At 37.7% G+C, this 19,345-nt stretch overlaps 1 pseudogene; it reads left to right on the top strand.

Annotated features, from left to right (window-relative positions):
- Positions 1-151: 151 nt before the first annotated feature.
- Positions 152-19,268, top strand: LOC112044104 (uncharacterized; annotated as a pseudogene).
- The last annotated feature ends 77 nt before the right edge of the window (positions 19,269-19,345 follow it).

The following is a 19,345-nucleotide window of genomic DNA, read 5'->3' as shown; positions in this document are numbered from 1 at the left end:
TATGTTATTTTTACAACAAAAATGTAATTTGATAATTTAATTTTGTAAGTTATGATAATCTCAATTTCTATATCATTCATTTTTATTCGTCTCTATGGTTCCTTCCCTAAAAACATTTTGATATAGTCTGTCTGCGGTGTCTGTATTTTTTTGGTACTTTTGTTTTATTCTGTGATTCAGTAAAAAAAATCTTTCATTCAATCGTCTCATGCAATATTATTTTTGTTGCTAAATAGTGTTAGATTTGTATAAATTATATTTATTTAGCTTTTTTCGCACGTTTTTAATAACAGTAGAACTAATGTTCAATGTCGGATTAGAGAGTGGTGCAAAAACAATTCGTCGTCGTCACTGAGTGACTGTCCAAGTGTCTATCCATTTTATCACAATCGAGTGATATAAGAATTGTTTTAAATTGCGATGTGGCGCAGGTAGTGGGTTACAAACGCGTGTGAAATGTCACATCATGGATGTCCAGAAAGACTTTCGAACAGGTCGAAGGGGTTCCAGGAGGACGGGGCGAGCCAGCCAACGATGGAAGTGTTGGTGGAGACCCTCACTGGCACGGCTTTCGAAATGACCGTGTCGCCATCGGACACCATATTTGCGATAAAATCCAAGATATTCAGGGTGGAGGGTGAGTCCTACACGTCCTAACATAGTGATTATTACACAACCTCATTTCGTGGAAGCTGACATTCGTACACACGACGTGGTCGTGTTTATTGTTATGCGTCATTACTGACAAAGGATGTGTGCGCTGCGCTGCGTAAATTACATTATTTGCGGCATAAATTACTATTAATGGTCACTGATTTATTCTTTATTATGTTAGATTAGATCTTGTTATCACTTTAATTTCCGTATCAATAGATTTGAGATCATTCATATTGCTGGTTTTAGATGAGAAACTTTTGTTTACATAAATCACAATTTTGTTCAACATGTGACTTTAATCTATTTTGCTAAAAGTAAACACTTGTTAAATTAGTTTAAAATTTAAACTGTGATATTATTTACTAAATAAAATATATCATTAAGATATAATACTGTAAACATACTAACAGGAAACAATTCCTTTTAATGTTTTTATGGCTTGAGCATTATTGTAACAGCTGGGGATAAAATATATTATATATTATATATAAAATATATTATATATTAAAATATATTGATTTTTTTTATGATTGATTACCTATGATTTCTCATGCAAACATTATAGATTCTCTTTATTTTTCTAATTGTATTTTTTCTTATATCACCTCTGTATTTAGGCCAAAAATTGCTAGACTACAAAAATTAATAATTATACTTAAGTCATTCTCAATGTGTACTGTTTACCTATAAACAAACTAAAAATGAGGGTATAAATTAGTCCTTTCACACCTAATATAAATTATAATTAAGTTGTTCTTAAATTAATGAAAATATATATAATTTGTTTAATAAGCTTAGAACAATATTAGATATAGTTATTTTGAATCTATACTAATATTATAAAGCTGAAGAGTTTGTTTGTTTTTTGATTGAATGCATTAATCTCAGAAACTACTGGTTTGATTAGAAAAATTCTTTCAGTGTTAGATAGCCCATTTATCGAGGAAGGCTGTAGGCTTTATTTTATCCCCGTATTCCTACAGGAGTAAAATATTATAAAATAACAATAAATATTTAAAAATAAATAAGGTAAGAAATTACATAAGTTTTCTACCTTAATTTGTAACTTGTTTTATTGTTAAACAGTGCACTTTGAGTAGGGCTTTAGTATACTGCATTTCATTTTGTTATCAAAACTCACTGCTGAGCTCGAGTCTCCTCACCAAATGAGAGGGGTTAGGCCAATAATCCACCATGTTGGCCCAACGAGGTTTGGCAGACTTCACACACGCAGAGAATTAAGAAAATTCTCTGGTATGCGGGTTTCCTCTTGATGTTTTCCTTCACTGTTTGAGACATGTGAAATTTAAATGCACACAACTTTTGGAGGTGCATGCTTCGGACCGGATTCAAACCAACACCCTCTGGAATCTGAGGCCTGAAGTCATATCCACTGGGCTATCACAGATGGATTTCATTTATCTATAAAAAATATGTTTTCTATCAAAATAGCAGTGATGCCAATCTTGAGGTTTCAGTATTTCTGTACTCTTATTGAGTGACTTTTTGTGATTAATTTATTAGTTTAGCCTTCCTCATAATTGTGTTGTTGTTTGAGCTAAGATTGATTGTTACAGTTTGTTTACTAAATTAATAATCACTAATAAAACTGAATGAAAGTGCTCTGTTTGTATTTTTGCTGTACAAGATATATATGATATTTGATGCACCAGTTCAAAACACTAAAAGTTGAATCACCAATTCAAAACATATATTTTAGCCATAGATAAGCCAAAAGCAATGCAATTTGAATGGCAAATAAAGTAAAATTAAAATACATATAGATTAAAATAATAACAAGCATATGTGCCAAATTGTGAACCCCCTCCTTTTTTGAAGTTGGTTAAAAACAAAAAAAAATATTGAATAATAAAATATAGTTATAAATCAAATCAAATCTAATAATCAAAGTGGTCTTCAACCCTAGTGGTTTATTGAACCCAATAAATGGCATTAGGATCATGTTTTCATAAAAAAAAAAATAGTTTTGATAAAATTAGGATTACAACATCTGTTGTATAGGCTAAATATATAAAATGTGCAAAGTGTGCTAAAAATATTGATTGGAAATACATCCCAGCTGTTTTTTTAGTCATGCACTGTTTTTACACAAAGGTCAATGTGTTTAGTACATCACTGCCAGCTGTGTGTGTGCCAACACAGCTGTCTGCAGTTGTACAACTTTATGGAAACTACTTTAAACACTATTTATGTTTTTTGGAAACAGGACATTTACATATTGGCTTATTCATACACTATGGAAAGTTTAACGCACCATTGTAACTGTTTTTGGGTTTTATTTTAGGCAGTTAGTAAGGAGTACACACTCTCAGATAGCATTTAAGAAATTAAATATCACTTGTCTCAAATGGTGATGGAAAACATCGTGAGAAAACCTGCATACCAGAGAATTTTCTTAATTCTATGCATGTGTGAAGTCTGCCAATCCACATTGGGCCAGCGTGGTGGACTAAGACCTCACTGTACTCAACAGTGAACCGAATATGGGTTGTTAATGAATACACACACTTATACAGCATGTCAAGTTGTTAATTCTGTTTTTATTTTATAACATATTGTGATAGTGATATTTATAGAGTCAAATTTCACCACCCAGCTAACCCACATTGGAGCAGTGCTAGGGGTTTTAGCTCAAAATCCCCTCTTCTATTAGGTCAGACCTGGCTTTGGATGATCACACAACTATTAGCTTCAAGCTCCACAATATAGTGGCCAAATACAAGAGGTCATGGTTATGAAGTCTTCTTAGATGCAAATGCACTGCCTACCCTGAGAACCCATTACCAACATAATATGTTGAAGAAGAAATAACCCTATGCCTACCCTACTTAATAACCTTGTGCACATAACTGGTCCTATAGCACCACTCTGTGTTGAACCCAGTCCTTGAACTAAAAATGTAGTAAACCAAAAGTGTAGTACTCAATTGAATTGAACTCAGCAAATGGATTTTCAGCTATGATTCAAAAATATCAGGAACAAACTAATGTTATTCTAAACCAGCAGATGTGGTTTCACCCCTGAGAATATGGGGATAAATTAAAGCCTATGACACTCACAAATAATGTTGCTTTCTAGTGGTAAAAGTATTTTTAAAATTGGTTCTTTAGATCCAGAGTATAGATTCCCAAATTGACCCCAGACCTTAGCTGAGTTTCTAGAGAGTACTGTCCGCATGGAGTATGTCAAATTGGCTTCCCTCCAATATGTGATTCAATTCAATTTCATTGTGGATCTCTGAATGAGCACATCAGGAGCCAACCAGTAAATAATGGTTATTTTTACCAACATTAGCTTGTGTTACCTGGGTGATATCATGCTTAAAATCTTACATCATTCTCTTTATTGTAACAACTAGAATTTTTAAAGAGCTAATACACAATCTGATAAAGTTTTTTTAAAAATAAATTTTACTGGAAAAGTTATAAGTAAAGTTTGATTTCAATCTGAAATGTACTTTCATTGACAATGCTGCTTACCTTTAAGATAAGTTTTTGTATTATAAACTGTGTTTGTTCATGGTCATGTGGTTTAGCCCATGGGAGTTTGGTTGGAGCCTTGGTTAGGCTATGTAATATAGCCTAACCAAGATTAAAAATTCTCTTTGTAATATAGAGAATTAAAAATTAAAAATTCTCTATGTAATATAGAGAATTTAAAAAAAAATCTCAGTAGCAGTCTAGAGTTCAGGAGTTGGTGGTGTTACACCCTGTGCCTTAGAGAGCATGTTACACTATTCTTGCTGGCCTATTCACTAACTTTAGTAACTTTATTTACTAGATATACACTAAATTAACCAATTGTAGGTAGGTAGGTACTGCAGGCAGTGGTGTGCATAAGGTTTTAACTAGGGTATGTACTATAAGTAGAAATTGGAAAATTTGTAGGCCAACTATTAATTTTGTGGTAGGTTTTTATTGAGTACTTAGGGTATGCAGGATATTTTTGCATATATGAAGTGCTGGCTACTGACTGTAGGTAATTCTTACGTCACATAATTTTGTATTCACTATTTATTTTTGCCAGCTGATCAAAATTACTAGCCTGTGTTTGACATTGTGATTTTTATTAACAATTGGCTTTACGGAATACAACTAATGCAGTTGTCATTGATTTGATGTTAATTTGTTATATGGCTGTGTAGTGACTATACTAATAGCATTAACAACTGAGTCTTAGGGCCATAAATCATTTCTCTATATCTATCTCGCTTGCACTTATGGGTCTTATGGAGCCGTCTAGTGAAGGGTGTAACAATGAAAGACATATTATCGATAAGTAAAGTTTATTATCGTATCTTGTTCACAAAATTAAAAAAATTAACAATATTTGATTTAATATAATACATATTTCATATTATATAATTATTAACTAAATAAAATTAATCTTCATCTGAGTCTTCATCATCAGAATCTTCGTCTTCTGCCAAATTTATTATATATTAGTATCCATAGTGCGCAACGAGTAACACATGAATGTATTTATTTAATTGCAGTAAACACATTTATAGCAAAAAAAATACGCAATGCAATTACATTAGAAACCGACCAATCAGAATCGTCCAAATCATTATTGACTCATCATTAGCACGTGCGCAGGTAGCCGTTTATCGATAATTAGGGTGCGCAGGTAGGCGCGCTGCACATTCCTATCTTTTTTGACTTTTATGACCGGACGACTCAGATGATAATGCGCATACTATAGGTTAGCAGGTTATTATCATTTACATCTGATAGTAATTCTTACAGATTGATATGAATAAGGATAAGGAGATAAGTGATTTTTACAGAGTCAAAACCTGTCACCAGAATCCTCATCAGAGCAGTTTTCATGTTTCAATTTCCTTCACATATAAGAAGGGCCCTTCAGTGGACATTTCAAAAAATTTGGTGATAATGAATGATCGTGTGTGCAGGTATCCCAGTGTCGCAGCAGCACCTGCTGTACAACCTGCGCGAGCTGGACGACGCGCGGTCGCTGCGCGAGCACGCGGTGGGCGACGGCGCGCGCCTGCGCCTCGTGCTGGGGCTGCGCGGCGGGCCCGTGGCCACGCGCCGCCTGCCGCCGCCGGAGCCCTGGCGCGACATCGAGCGCCTGCTGCACGCCGGCCGCGACGAGCCCGACTGGGGCGCCGCGGGCAAGGCCACGGTGCTGGTGTTCCGCGAGGGCGAGCGCGTCAACCTGGTGCGCGTGCGCGAGAACAAGGACGGCACCTACTCGCCGCTGGAGCACGCCAAGTGTGAGTACTTACTGCAGTCGGCCGCCTGCTGCACGCCAGCCGCGACGACGACTTGACTTTTTGGCGCATTGGAGGACTTACAAGACAGAGTTCCCAAGGTCGATCCCCCAATTGAGCTGGATCAATTGAGGGTTTTTTTAATTGGTCCAGGCCTGGCTGGTGGGAGCGCCTCGGCCGTGGCTAGTTACCGGCAAAGACGTACCGCCAAGCGATTTAGCGTTTCGGTACGGTGCCGTGTAAAAACCGAAAGGAGTGTGGATTTTCATCCTCCTCCTGACAAGTTAGCCCGCTTCCTAACTAATCTTAGACTGCATCATCATTTACCATCAGGTGAGATTGTAGTCAAGGGCTAACTTGTAAAGAACAAAAAAAAATGACAAACATGCAAACTACACTGACACTGCAAAAATTTACAATTTTAACTACGTCATTGATTCATTGCCAATGAAAAATTTTACCTAAAAGGAACTAGGTAAATGAGAATGTTCTAGGTACCATGTATTATGTATTTTTTTTGTAGACTCGTCCTCGCTCAGCCACCTGGTGGAGGCGGAGACGGACGAGGTGGCGGGCGCGCTACACGAGAATGCCGTCACGATGGGCAAGATGCTGGACCTGCGCCGCCGCATGGAGTCGCTGTCCGTGCAGCGCCGGGGACACACGCCCGGTTAGTGGCCACACACGGCATTAGTTTGCGGCAATATAGCTATATAGTTTGGCAACTTCGTAACACTCCCGATGTTTTGATGGCCTCCGTGGCTTGGTTTATTTACAAAACGGAGATCTTGGGTTCGATCCCCTGCTGGGCCGATTGAGATTTTCTTAATTGGTTCAGGTCTGGGTGGTGGGAGGCTTCGGCTGTGGCTAGTTACCGCCCTACCGGCAAAGACGTATCGCCAAGCTATTTAGCATTTCGATGCGATGTCATGTAGAAACCGAAAGATGTGTGGATTTTCATCCTCCTCCTAACAAGTTACCCCACTTCCATCTTAAACTGCATCACTTACTACCTGGTGAGATTGTAGTCAAGGACTAACTTGTAAAGAAAAGAAAAAAATGTTCCGCGCGGGCGTGAAGAATGCGATGAATGAAAACCCCAAGAGCTGTGATAACCCTGTGGATTCGAGTGGTTCGAATCTGGTCCGGGGCATGCACTTCCAAATTTACAATTGTGTACATTTTAATAATTTAAATATCACGTGTCTCAAACGGTGAAGGAAAACATGAGGAAACCTGCATACCAGAGAATTTTCGAAATTCTCTGCGTGAGTGAAGTCTGCCAATCCGCATTGGGCCAGCGTGGTGGGCTATTGACCTAACCCCTCTCATACTGAGAGGAGACTCAAGCTCAGCAGTGATATGACCTCTTTATTAGTAACCATGTCTCAACCGTCAACCTGACACCACAAATTGTGTATCCAGGTGAGAGCCGCGACATACAGAAGACCCGTTCGGAGGAGACGCTCTCCGTGGCCAGCCTGCTGGACGAGGCGCGCAGCTACAACCCGTACAGCGAGGCGGAGGACATGTTCGCGCCGCTGTACGACGGCACCTACACGCGCCTGGACTACGACTGCGACCGCTACACGCTGCTGCCGCCCATCGACTCCGACCGCTCCATGCAGGACGCCGTGGCCGACGAGCGGTATGCCACTGCAGCACTTCTACTCGCACATTCTGACAGTCTATTCAATCATTACAGCAACTCCATCACTTCTGTGTTCTTACATTCTATTCAATCATTGCAGCAACTTACTTTTATGTTCTTATGTTCTATTCAATCATCGCATCAACTCCATCACTTTTATGTTCATACATTTTATTCAATCATTGCAGCAACTCCATCACTTCTATGTTCTTACTTTATATTCAGTCATTGCAGCAACTCCATCACTTCTATGTTCTTACTTTATATTCAGTAATTACAGCAACTCCATCACTTCTATGTTCTTACTTTATATTCAGTAATTACAGCAACTCCATCACTTCTATGTTCTTACTTTATATTCAGTAATTACAGCAACTCCATCACTTCTGTGTTCTTACATTCTATTCAATCATTACAGCAACTCCCATCACTTTTATGTTCATACATTTTATTCAATCATTGCAGCAACTCTATCACTTCTATGTTCTTAATTTATATTCAGTCATTACAGCAACTCCATCACTTCAATGTTCCTACATTCTATTCAATCATTACAGCAACTCCATCACTTCAATGTTCCTACATTCTATTCAATCATTACAGCAACTCCATCACTTCTATGTTCTTACTTTATATTCAGTCATTACAACAACTCCATCACTTCTATGTTCATACTTTATATTCAGTCATTACAGCAACTCCATCACTTCTATTCTTATATTCTAACCAATAAAATACACCTTATTCCAAGCCATCCATATAGGCTGGTGATGTTGGTTGAAGACCCACATTACAACACTAGCAACTCCATCACTTTCATGTTCTGATATTTCATTCATTAAATTTGTTACAGTCTGAGCAGTCCATATAGGATGTTAATTGGAGGAACAAATTACAACATAACCGTGACTACTAAGTTTTCACAATACATTCACATGATTAAATGAATAATATTTTCAGGTTGAAGTTGTCAGACGCGCTGGCCGGGTCGATCCTGGTGAAGGCGCGCGAGGGTGGCGACGAGGCGGCCATCCTGGAGGAGTGCCTGGACAGCGACGAGTGTCTGCGCCGGGACTCGCCGCCCCTCGCCGCCAAGAGCCTGGCGCCCATCCCCGCCGCCGAGTACGGTAAGAGACTGCTCCTGGTGACGACGACTAGGTGGCATCCTGGAGGAGTGCCTGGACAGCGACGAGTGTCTGCGCCGGGACTCGCCGCCCCTCGCCGCCAAGAGCCTGGCGCCCATCCCCGCCGCCGAGTACGGTAAGAGACTGCTCCTGGTGACGACGACTAGGTGGCATCCTGGAGGAGGAGTGCCTCAACTAATGTACTATTTAGATCGGCTCTGCGGCTCATTGGTCAGGGCTGAGTCCAACCTCTGCTGTGTCCTGGGTTCATAGTTAGTAATCACACCACTGATCCATAGGTTACTCATAGGATCACTGACAATCACATTGTTCGAAGAATTGTCTTCAGGCATTGAAGAATTTTAAACAAATAAAATAATACGTAAAAGCGAAACTTAAAAATTAATAACGCCATCTCGCGTGTCGGATTAGCTTTACTTCACTGGCTGCTACTAGTTAGTTCACAATTCGCATTATAAGATTAAACGGAATCGGCGCTGGGCTTACTTGTGTTGTTGTAGTTTAGCAGTGGTCTCTTAAAACTTTTCGTAACTCAGTCATCAGCTTACTCCAAGTTAAATAAATAAATTTTACTTCAAAGATGTCCAGCCTCTCGGCCATGTATGTAATCCTCATATAGAAGATCCACACGGATTTGTACGTCTCACAATAAATTGTTCACCAGGTCCACTGGTGGGCGGCGAGGCAGGCGGCTGGCGGGCGCGCGCCTTCGGCTCCAGCTCGCAGCTGGGCTCGGCGCCGCGCTCCGCTTCCGCCCTGCCCGTGCGTTTGGCGCCGCGCGCGCCGCCGCTCTCCGACGCGCTATTCTCCTCCTCCACCTCCGACCTGGAGAAGCTCCGGAGGAACAGGTACTTCCTTGACTCTTAACAAGTAGAAGGGAGAAAGCGAAAGGGACAAGAACCAAGATTAAAAGAATTTGTAGGGAGTCAGGGCCCGTTTCCCACTGATTCGGTCCGTATGACTGCGAAGTCGGGTGGGCGATGAGAGGTGGTGGGTTGACTCTTAACAAAGGAACAGATGACCCACCTGAGGTCTTAAGTTAAACATAACGTCGCAGAAATACGTCTTACAATAATTCTACCCAATAATACCTGGAGGCATAATGGGTAACAGATTAATTGGACGTAGGAAAAAAAAATTAATTCATACATACTATTCAAACTTTAGGTGATTCATTTGCAAATTGGACAAAATTATGAATGTGCGAATGGTGGTGAGGGGCGTTTTCTAAGGGGCGTTTTCCTTTCATCTTCTTCTTTCTTGCCATCTTCCAGATTTTGATAACAAACTGATAACCAACTGATATTTGTTAAATTTCTGGGTTCTTCAATTCATTTTTTAAAAGTAAAACATCTTTAAGCACACATGATACTCATAGATGGCGCTTTGTATTTTATTTTTGAAGAAGTTTTACTTCAGTCGTTTGGTCTAGAGCACACTTTTATTAGTAGTTAACATCATTATCATCATTATCAGCCAGCTGATGGACGTCCACTGCTGGACATAGGCCTCTTGCATGGACTTCTAAACAAAACGGTCCATTTAGTGGGGGGTCGACCAACACTGCGCTTTCCAGTGCGGGGTCGCCATTCCAGCATCTTGAAACCCCAACGTCCATCGGCTCTTCGAACTATGTGGCCTGCTCATTATGTCAGTGACTTTGGTTCGTCTGCGGATCTCCTCATTTCTGGCTCGATCACGCAGAGAAATTCCAAGCATAGCTCGCTCCATTGCCCGCTGAGTGACTTCGAGCCTTCTAATAAGGCCCATAATTAGCGACCAAGTCGCCCAATTAGTAGTTATATTAGCAATAATTAAATAACAATATATCGAAAACTAAACAAATGTACGGTGGTGATGTAGGATGCTGCCGACGCTGAGCCGCCACCGCAACCGCGAGCACCTGCACCTCAGCGACGAGGGGCTCAACCTGGAGGTGGGCAGCGAGCGCCGCCAGCGCCGGATAGACAACATCGCCGAGCTGGACCACTCGCGGCTCTTCAGCTTCGACGAGCCGAGGAAGGCGGAGCCAGAGCAGCCCAAGCCGGAGAAGAAGATCACGAGGATACGGTGCGGGTTCTGCAAGAAGAGACTCAGTATAGCCACGGTGCATAAGTGCAGGTACTGTTACGGCCTATTGTTTAGCTCTTTCTGCTTCTTCACTGTCTCGTTGGCTGAGACCGTACTTATTGAACTGATCCTGGACCTATTGAACTTTTCTTTATTCCAAGAAATTCTCAATAATTATTCACATCCCATGTTGGGAAGAGAATTTTGTACAGAACTTGATAAACATAACTATTTTATTTTATTTTGTTTTATTAAGGGCTTACAAACAACATCATAGTACACAATCATATTATCATATTAGTAATATAAATAAAAATTATAACTATGACACCAGCTTCGGAAACCACAGATTACAATACTATAAAGTAGACTACTACGTACCTAAATACTTTATATAAAATTATTACAAACAAATTAAAAAAAAAAATTGAAAAGTGAATAAAAAGAAAAGACTATAATATTTTATTATAGACTATAGTATTTATAATATAAAATAAAAACAAGAATTTAATTACAAAATTTTGTGGTTTTACCTTTGTTGCTACAGCTATTTTGAGTCACGCTGAGATATTTACTTGTTTACTGTGCAACCATAAGCCTCACATAAAGAGTGGTTTCGTGGTTTGCTGCGGCGACACTACCGGTACAAACATGTAATAAATAGGAATTGACTTATATCAAATTTGCCTCTGCCTTTAATTCTGTAGGGTGTGGGTTCGAATCCGGTCCAAGGCATGCAGCTCCTTTTCAGTTGTGTGCATTTCTAGAAATTAAATATTATGTGTCTCAAACGGTAAAGGAAAAACATTGTGAGGAAACCTGCATACCAGAGAATTTTCTTAATTCTCTGTGTGAAGTCTGCTAATCCGCATTTGGCCAGCGTGGTGGACTATTAGCTTAACCCCTCTCAGTCTTTTCATTCCATAGACACCTTAATTTATAATTTAATAAAATTTTCCAAACGTCAAAAACGCTATCATCTATTTAGTGACGTCACGATGTTTTGATGTCTTTATGATGAATAAACGTCAAACAACTAAAAAAAAGTGTTAACTATCGCTTGGCAAGTTCGTTGATAACACACCCATGATATGCGGGCAACGGGGGGAAAAGACGGCGCGGGTGTGAAGTCCTACGCGCGGGGCAGAGGGAAGGACTGCACGGGTATGAAATCATCGCTTGCCCCCCCTCCCGGCCCGCGCGTACCATCGGAAGTGTTACGAACGAATTTGCCGAACTATAGCCTATTGTGTTACGCAGATGCGGCGCCGAGTTCTGCGCGCCGCACCGCTACGCCGAGGTGCACGGCTGCGCCTTCGACTACAAGGCCAACGCGCACCGCCTGCTGCAGCAGGCCAACCCGCTCGTCAGCGCGCCCAAGCTGCCCAAGATATAGACTGTGCGCCGCAGTGAAGTGTGCAGTGTTTAGTGAAAGTGCAATACTCTAATAGTGCTACAGCGAGAAAAATAATTCTCTCAAACTCAATATCCACTCAATTACCACAGTTTTTTTTTATAAAGAACTAGCGGACCCGGTCAAGCTTCGTTTTGACATAAGTGCACTTATTCTCTATCCCTACTCTACCCTTCTATACCGCTACCTACCCCTACCGCTTGACTCTTAAACGTTTGTATGGGAAATAGAAAAGGGCAGTTTTTAGGGTTTTCCCAGAAATTATTTGATTTTTTCTCACCTTTTAAACCTTCCCTATACCTCCACGAACATTTCAAGACCAAGATAAGATAAATCCGTTTAGCCGTTCTCGAGTTTTAGCGAGACTAACGAACAGCAATTCATTTTTATATATATAGAAGATATATGCTATGTTTTTTTAAATATTCTCCTCCAACTAGGTCTAGACCAACGGGGCTGGGATCGAACCACCACCCCGCGCTCTTACCGTGGAGCTATTGAGGCTATTTTAATTTTTAGTTTGGAAAAATGACGTTACAAAAATGGTGACTGGGTTTTTCTTAGTCACTGGGACAGATCACGGATGACGTATTGAACTATAGTAATGAAAAAGATTGACCGTGTTCCTCATTCAAATCCTCTGGAAATTAAACAAAGGTTGTAACTCAATAAACTTGTTCATTCTAAAGTAGTCTCTATTACATTCAAAATAAGGTTTTAGGTCGATTGGGGAGTCGGCGTCCGGTCGGCGAATGGCGCGCAGGTACGCGTCACTATGACGTATGCACGGTGTCCGTAATCAAAGAGATATTAATAAAAGTCAAATCAAAACAAGTGGAATTATTAAACTTTGTGGGGGCGCCTCCAGGGGATGATACACCTGCTGAATGTCGAATTTAAAGTCTGTGTTTGAGAATATGACATTCAGTGGGTGAATGGTCCCCTGAGGGTGTCCCTGCAACGTCTATAAATTCCACTGTAAAACGTTTGACATACAAAGGTTTAATTTGGCAGGTAGTCCACAACAGATTTTGCTACAAGGCTGAATTAAAGAGATCTCAGACATGGACATCCGTTAAATATGACTAACATACCACATTTCTCTCCATATTATAGTCTAAGATCTGACAAGACAAGACACTGGACTCATCTGTTGTGATATTGTCTTAATGGATGAAAAGTGTTTTACATCAAATTTATTATGATAATATATCATCAAAATATCATTAACAAGGCCAGAAGTTTTTAGGCAACCTATTTCCTTTTTGTTTTATTGTTGTATACACATAATGTGATTAGTTGTCAGACTATGAGTAGAGGAATTGTCAGAAAGTTGGCGATCAAAGTCAACCTTAACAAAGCTCCATAAAAATTACAGATAATAAATAAGACAAGAATATAATCTTATCTTGACTATGACCAATGTCCACCATTTCCTTCTCTCATGGTTATAGTCTGTCTACATACAGAAGAGACCATACTATAAACTGACAAACTTGATGTTCAAAAGTGCTTGTAAATTTGACCTACTTGATGTAGAGAAATTTAATTTTATCTATACTAAAATATTTTTTAAATTGAAATATCAGCTTTGACATTTTAAATGCTACATAGAAATTTTAGTGCTTTGGCAATTTGGGTGAAATCGTTCTGCAAAGGGGAGACCAGTGAATTAGCATTACATGGTATTTCCATGTGGGGTTTTGGGTCCATTGTGTGACATTTAAAAAAACTGAGCAGAGTCCTGGTATAGGGTTACTTAAAAAATAATTAGCATGTATTGCACTTTTACTAAAACCATTTTACGTCCAAAAAAAGTAGTGGTAAAAAAACGTTGTTTGTTAATAAAAAATGGCTGCTTGCAATTCTGTCAACCAGCCGAGTTAACAGAACAGGGCCTCTAGATAAGTTACATATCAATTCTCTTTCTAGAAAAGTAATAAATGTATGGATGACATTCATTATTGATAGGTCAACTTGATCAACTTATTGATACAAAATGTCATTCATATACATTTTTTAGTTTGCGAAGCGTTAGTGATTGTAGAAAAAGAATTGATGTGTAACTTAGCTATAAATAGGCTCAGGCTGGTCTATTGTTGATAGTTGATCCATATAATGATATTAACGTGAAGTGTCTTACTCGCGCTTATGGTTTGCTTTATTTTTCATTTCCATTTTTAAATGTAATGGTTTGTTGTAATTAGATAAAATGTTGCACTTATTGTCTTTCTGTGTATCCGTTTGAGGTTATATACTATTTATTATATTTTGGTAAAAAAAATTGATTTATGATCAAAATTATTAAAAGCATAATTTTTTTATAATATTTTTACTTTACATATTAATTATATGTCTTGTTTTAAAGGACCATATTTTAGTTGAAAAATATAGAAATGGAACATTGCTGCAGGCTTAATTTTAAAATCAAAACTTAATTCACAATCAATTTTTTTAAATCTCTATTGCTCTATGATTTGCGTTTACATTTTTGTGTATGAAATTATAGAACAGAAAGACTAGTGCAACCTCTGTATACTACATATTATATTATTGTATATTAATAATGTCATAAAGATTTGTTTTTTTTTTGGGACGGATGGATAAATTTAACTACATTTAGTACACTTTTTAGATGTCCCGTAAATTTCACTGCACTATGCCAGCATTCATAGATCGAGAGCTGGTGAATTATTTTTTCAAAGATCCAAAAAAATCTGGTAGAAATACTTTGATAACTGAAATGTGCTCATTTTAATTCTTCTTCTTTCTTGTCTATGGCGCATTGTACTGTGTTGTTTTAAGTTTAATTGGCAAGATAGTAACTTTCAGGCAAATATGACTAATATGTATAGACTAATACTGTGTTATAATTATGTAAATGATATGTACAAGTATTTGTGGTTATTGATTTTGACATGCAAAATATAAAAGCAAAAATGATTTATTGTTTATTTATGTATTTTCAATTGCTAAAACAATCTAAAGCACATAACATATAAAATACTTCTAGTCTATCTTTAGGAGTTCAAACATAATTCAGATTTAAAAAAAAAGTATCTTTCTAATTATTAGATGACTGCAAAACTATATCAAAATTATTTTTATCTCAACCCAATACATTCAAATATTGTGTGTTGTGTACTGTTTATGTACAAGATGTCCTTCTACATCTATTATTTTGTAGAAACAACAGAAGGATAATGTGTTGAGGTAAAAATAATTTATATAAAATAATACTTATTATAAGAATATCATTCATTCGTTCATTCATTCATTCTTGTTCAAACACTTTGAAGAAATGGTTGACCAGCTCTCAGTGCACAGCTAGTGTTGTAGTGTGGCGGAAACTCGTTCGGTTTCTCTTTTATAACGAAACCGCTTCGAGTCCGCGCGTGTTGAACGTATTGTGATATAAATTGACCTAAATTAAGATTAAAATGTTGAAAGTCATCTGCCATGCGTGTGTTTTTTTCGTAATGAAATAATAATTGATGAAAAATTATCAAAAAAAAAAAAAATTATATATATAATGATTATGATTATGATAATGATAAATAGATAATAGATGTTATTGCTCTTAACACCCGAGATGTAAAGAAAGAGGTGTATCAAAAAAGGAATATAAAATTAAAATTGTACTTTTGCCCTAAGGTTGTTAAATCGTTTGATAACCCACAGAGAGTGGCTTGCACAAGAACTTCAGTCAAGGTAGGCACTTTTTATGAACAATTTTATGAAATTTTGGGGCAAGCTGTGCATTATGATGATTGTTGTATACAGGGATTGTATGCTGCCTGTGTATAGAACTCTTCTTGACGGCCTCCGTGGCGCAGTGGTATGCGCGGTAGATTTACAAGACGGTGGTCCTGGGTTCGATCCCCGGCTGGGCCGATTAAGGTTTTCTTAATTGGTCCAGGTCTGGCTGGGAAGCTTCGGCCGTGGCTAGTTACCACCCTACCGGCAAAGACGTATCGCCAAGCGATTTAGCGTTCCGGTACGATGTCGTGTAGAAAACTGGAATTGGGGTAAAAGTACAGTTTAAATTAGAACAGTGCACCCCTTAATATACCTCTAGGGTGTTTAGAAATTTATAAATACTCCGTATTCGCCCTTAGTTAATCGCAGAGGTGCTTTGTTTGTGCTAGTTCAGTTTCTTACCTTCGTTGTATATTACGTGTAATGTTAGATTAATTGCTTGTACAAGCCCCGTTGGGCCTATTCGCCGCTCCGAACATGGCGAATCAAAAAACTTCTTGCTGTGTCTATATAAAATATTATAAAAGCAAAAGTTAATGCCGAAAACCGAAACTAGTTAATGTGTTAATCTAAAATTTGGAATGAAGATTGCATTCGGAAATAACATACACAACTTTATATCGCGGAAAAATTCATAGTTTTCTTAGGAAAAATTTAATTACACACAGGCGTAATCGCCGACGTCCGAAATTATGTTATTGTATGGTCGATACAAAAATTTTAGCCGCATCTTTTAGCTGCAAATTGAATAGTTTAATCCACTCTTATTATCTCTATTTTCTTCTTAGATTATTAGTCACACAGAGCATATAACTTACAATTTGACAGTGTTAATTCAATTCAATTCTTTATTCGCTGAGAACACATACAATGAAATGTATTTTTAACCGACTTCAAAAAAAGAAGGAGGTTCTCAATTCGTCTGTATGTTTTTACAAATTGTTAACAAAAAATTCATTTCATTAGCAAATGATTAAATAAAAAAAATATATAAAAATAAATACAAACAAGAGCTTGATCAGACTTTTTAATTCAATAGTTCCCTTCTACTTTTTGATTTCGTGTTTTCGGAGCGGTTGACAGGTTCGCAGCGAGCTTCAATAGTTTAGGCCGGCTGCGTACACTCGTTTTCTGAATCAATATTAAATACATTAAATGGTACGTTTTTATCCGAACGGAACAAATACCGCGCATACGTAACTAATGTTAGCGATATACATTCCGTATCGAAGAAAAACGTAAAGTATGCGATAGTCTCACGGAATTACAAATCGAAATGACGCATCAGGAAAACGTATACGGAATACGAGTGTATGTGGCCGGCCTTAAGGTCTAGTTCGGACTACTTTAGTATTTTAGTCGAGTACGAATGATTTTCCAAAAATTGATCGTACTCGACTAAAATACTAAAGTAGTCCGAACTAGGCCTTACAGTGGTTTGGCGACTTGTCGGAATCAAACGTATTTAGTGATACTATCGGACGGTTTATTTTAATGTTTCGCCTAACGTGTTCCACGATCATTTCTATGGCGCATAATTTGGGGTTACGACTGGGTATATTTCACATTGAATACTAGAAATACTAAAATTACAAGATTTCAAAGTAATTTTAATAATAGTATATGAAAAGATATGCATAATTCTTCACTCGTTTCTCCATGTTTCACCTTAGAGATTGTCGTGTTACACTTTAATTAAATTTTGAATGGTCTAATTGAATTATGTTTAATGAATATTTTTGTGATTTTGTTTGATTGGAATCGGTGGGGATCAATTGTGCAACGCAATCTCAGTTACTTTTGTTTGTAGGTTTTGAATGTAATTTCGATCGTCGCTATTAACTTTATAGGGTACTGCGTTGCGCAATTAATCCCTCAGTTATATGTAATAAAAATTTTTTTTTTTTCAATTATATTTGTCGCGTGGTTTATGTTTTTACTAGAAATATTTGTACATTATATTGTATTTATAAACGTACGTTTTTATTTTGCTTTGCCTAATTAATAGTGGATTTATTTTTGTATAAAATGGAGGTAGTTCGAAGTTTTTCGCTAAACATTTTACTGCATAATAACTACATGGGATGATTTTGGCCCGGGGGCATAGATTTTTTGAGGAAGACTGGAAGAGCCAGATTTGAATTGATTTAAATTTAAGTTAATGACAGTAAATGACGCCATTTAAGAAATTGTTTCAGTATGCGCTAACAGATAAAGTACCTACAGCTAAGTAATTTCGATCATCTCATCTGTAGTGGTCAAATAGAACATTGAGTAACCAGACATATATAGTATACACGCTTTATCTTAAATTACTTTTTGTAAAGGCTAACTTACACGAGGCGAGTTACTTGAATGCGAGCAACAGTTTCTGTAGGTGTTCCGCAACCGACCTTTCGTATGATGTGAAAGAGAAGCGAGAGAGGTGCGGAGAGCAAAACACCTTTCCATTTATGAGTAAAAGTGAATGTTGCCGTCCGTTCCTCTCTTTTTTCTTTGATTTTGTTACGTTATGTTTGTGCTTAAAAAAAATCGCTTACTTTCGAGAAATTCGTTGTTTAACTAGACTTTACTCTTGGAGTGAATGTTAGTTATTCTTTTACCAAACTAACATCGCAGTTTTTAAATGTCATTAAATTAATTGTTATGAGCGTCTTCATAATTGAATTGACATTTAATAAGTTTTGTGGAAGAAAGGAAATTATATGTAGCATTACTTGAACACATATTAATTATAGTTTATAGCAAGAGCATATTGTTTAAAACAATCTTTACACAGTATCGGGGTAATAATATGAGGGCGTAAATCATCCCTGACACGAAATAAATTTTAATAAAAGAAAATTGTTCCCATGTTTACGGTTGCTGTTAAAAAAAAATAATGATTTATATACAAAAGTTTTGAAACATAAACCAATAGCCTCGAAACAAAGTGTATTCATTTTCAAGCTAATTAAGCCTCGTCTACACTGAGATAGTTTCTCGTCTCGTCATCGCGCACGAAGTAAATGACCTGTAAAGCATAACAATTTAGAGGTAAATTCCCAAGAACTATATCCCTAAATACGTTGTGTATCAAATATTATGAATCTATCATACATTTAATACTTTTCAATAATGTTTTTGATGCAGTCTTTTATCAAGAATGTGGTCCCAAGTCTTTTATAATCCAATTTTCTCAGATCAGGCAAGCAACTGTCTCAGTGCATACGAGGCTCTCTTGTCCTAATGAAGTAACTCCGAAGTTCCTATCTCACCGACTAACGAAAAGCAATTGTAATCCCATTAAAAAAAATAAAAGTTAAAAATACAATACCGGTTGGTGAGTTTTTTTACACTTTTACAATATTTACAAAGCAAGTCGCAAGGAGCCGTAGGTTACAGAGGACTTG

This window comes from Bicyclus anynana, chromosome 19 (assembly GCF_947172395.1).
Source record: "Bicyclus anynana chromosome 19, ilBicAnyn1.1, whole genome shotgun sequence".
Lineage (NCBI taxonomy): Eukaryota > Metazoa > Arthropoda > Insecta > Lepidoptera > Nymphalidae > Bicyclus > Bicyclus anynana.
The sequence above is the reverse complement of the archived record's forward strand: the minus strand, read 5'-3'. Positions and strand labels throughout refer to the sequence as shown.